This window comes from Myotis yumanensis, unplaced genomic scaffold (assembly GCF_028538775.1).
Source record: "Myotis yumanensis isolate MYYU_CA2020_CCGP unplaced genomic scaffold, mMyoYum1.0.hap1 SCAF_1, whole genome shotgun sequence".
Classification (NCBI taxonomy): Eukaryota; Metazoa; Chordata; class Mammalia; order Chiroptera; family Vespertilionidae; genus Myotis; species Myotis yumanensis.
Window position 1 is genome coordinate 223,617,922 of NW_027223752.1, and position 3,054 is coordinate 223,620,975.

General features: G+C 42.2%; 1 pseudogene; it reads left to right on the forward strand.

Annotated features, from left to right (window-relative positions):
• Window positions 1–798: 798 nt before the first annotated feature.
• LOC139007424 (large ribosomal subunit protein eL14 pseudogene) lies at window positions 799–1,439 on the forward strand (annotated as a pseudogene).
• Window positions 1,440–3,054: the final 1,615 nt, after the last annotated feature.

Here is a 3,054-nt window from a genome sequence, read left to right on the forward strand (position 1 = left end):
TCACTGCTTTTCCTTAACTTCTTATAATGTTTATTTTCTTTTCTCTTGTAACACTTTTTAAAGTAAATATATTCCCTGGTCAACTTGGCTAATTCAGTCCACAGAACCAGAGAATTTCACCCAACTTTGGATAGAACTTTACAATTTAACCCAATGATGTAGTTGATGTCAGAATCCCATTCATACCAGTAACTCATTCTAGGCTTTTTCTTAACCTCCAGTGACAATGAACTCTGTTCCCTCAAAACAATACATTTTATCGTAGAATACTGACTTACAAAGTTTTGCTACATAGAAAACAAATTGCTCTTCCTATATATTATACTAGAGACCCGGTGCATGACATTCATGCGCTTGGAGGGGGTGCGCTAGACCCGGCCTGTGCCCTTTAGCCGTCAGGGAGCCCTCAGGGGATGTCCAACTGATGGTTTAGCATGCGGCGAGGGCTTAAGCTGCAGTTGGACATCCTTAGTGCTTCCACGGAGGTGGGAGAGACTCCTGCCACTGCTGCTGCGCTCGCCAGCCATCAGCCAGCTATGGCTGAGCTGTGATCCCCCTGTGAGAGTGCACTGACCATCAGGGGGCAGCTCCTGCGTTGAGAATCTGCCCCCTGGTGGTCATTGCATATCATAGCAACTGGTTGGTCCACCATTTGGTCGGTTTGCATATTACCCTTTTATTATATAGGATACTGTATTCATCTGCTTGGGCTGTCATTAGAAAATATCATGAGCCATGCAGCTGCACCACTGCTTGGGCAGGGGCGTGGAATGGTGCCCAGTGGGGTCTACATAGTGCATGGTGTTCAGGAGCTTCCTGGAGGTTGGCTGGGTGGCCTACCTCTCCTTTGGGTCTCATGCCGGGAAGCTGGCCGCAATCTTAAATGTTATCAATCAGAACAGGACTTTGGTTGATGGACCTTGCACTCAAGTAAGGAGCCAGGCTATGCTTTTCAAATCCATGCAGCTCACTGACTTCATCCTTAAGTTACCACACAGTGCCTGCCAGAAGTATGTCTGATAAGCCTGGGAGAAGGCGGATATCAATACAAAAAGGGCAGCCACAAGATGGGCCAAGAAGATTGAAGCCAGAGAAAAGAAAGCCAAGAAGATAGATTTTGATCATTACAAAGTAGTGAAGGCAAAGAAAATGAGGAACCGAATAACCAAGCTTGAAGTTAGGAAGCTTCAAAAGGCAGCTCTCCTGAAAGCTTCTCCCAAAATAGCACCTGCTGCTAAAGGTGTGGCTGCAGCTGCAACAGCTGCTGCAAAGGTTCCAGCAAAAAAGGTGACCGCTGCAGGCAAGAGGGCTCCAGCCCAGAAGGTTCCGGCCCAGAAACCTGCAGGCCAGAAGGCAGCGCCTCCAAAAGCTCAAAAGGGTCCGAAAGCCCCGCCCAGAACGCACCTGCTGCTCCCACGGCATCTGGCAAGAAAGCATGAGAACATAAGGGGCTACTATACACATATAATAAAAATTCTTTTTAACACACACACACACACACACACACACACACACAGAAACTATCACATACTGTGTGACTTAACAACAAATGTATTTCTCACATTTCTAGACGCCAAAAGTCCAAGACCAATGTGCTATCAAGGTATATTTCATTGTTAGGCTTCTTCTCTTGGTTTGTAGGTGGATATCACCTCACTGTGGGCTCACCTCTATTTGTGTGTACAAGGAGAGAGTGAGAGGCAGATAGAGATAGAGACAGAGATAGAGATAGAGATGAGATAGAGATAGAGATAGAGATAGAGATAGAGATAGAGATAGAGATGATAGAGATAGATAGATAGAGATAGAGAGAGACAGAAACAGAGACATAGACAAACAGAGATAGACATAGACATAGAGAGAAAGACAAAGAGAGAAAGACAGAGAGACAAAGAGAAAAATATCTGGTGCTTCTTATAAAGACACTAATCCCATGGGATGAATCCTTATAACCTCATTTAATCTTAATTACTTCTTTACTCCAAATATAGCCACCCTGGGGATTAGGGTTTCAGCATATGAATGTTGGGATGATATAAACATTCAGTTCATAACATATGGCAGTTGGACCCCTTGGAACTAAATGGAAAAGTGTGTTTCAGATACCCTATAGCTAAGATTATTTGAAACAGCTTATCAGATATTCTTTGGCTTTCACATACATTAGCTGTAATTCTTCTGAAGACAGCTCACTGGTACACTTCCTTCAAGATTAGTTATTGATTCACATGTTTCTTTTCCATTTGCAGAGCCTTGGAGTTTTGAACACAGCTTTCCTGACCCCCTCTCCCCATATCCAAGGATAAGTAAGTCTAACAGAAAACAGGTTAGTGAATTTTCCCCAGACAACTTTTCACACCAAAACTAAAATTTTTCATGGAAAGTAATCTGAAATAAGGCTCCCCTTGCACTGTATCAAAGATTAAGCTGCCATGTCTTTGGAATATTGATGAGAAAAGGATGAAAATGTTCACTCCAAGAAGCTGTTTTCTTCCATCCCAAAGTTGGTCGCTGGCAGTCTGGCATCTTAGTTTACATCCCAGACATTAAACCTGGGCTATAAATATACCTAATGGGGTTTTCAATAGTTTTGTTTATCTCCCCGAGGACAGAGAAACCTGCTGCTTAGAAATGTCAGATCTTAAACCTTGTTTCTGTGAGTTGTTTTTATTTATGTTCCACCTTGTGTTTCTCTGATGCACATACAAAAGTCAACTTCAAGGAGCCATTCGTCATATTTGAAATCCTTAAGTAGTTAAGCTCTAGTCTGAAGAACCACCTGGAAACGTGTAGACAGGCAGTACATCCAGCACATTAAACCCAGACTATGAATACCTAACACTTTTTATATCACAATTTTGTTTTCCAGAAAACCAAGCACAGCTGACATTATATAACATCATAAATATAGCATCGTGTTATATTATGTAACGTTATAAAATGTTGTTATTCATGCTACTGCGAAGTGATGTTGATGGTGCTTCCCATTATGTTATTTTTAGCAACTGCAGAAAGTCTATGACATTGTTAACAACGTTTTATATGCAGAGATTC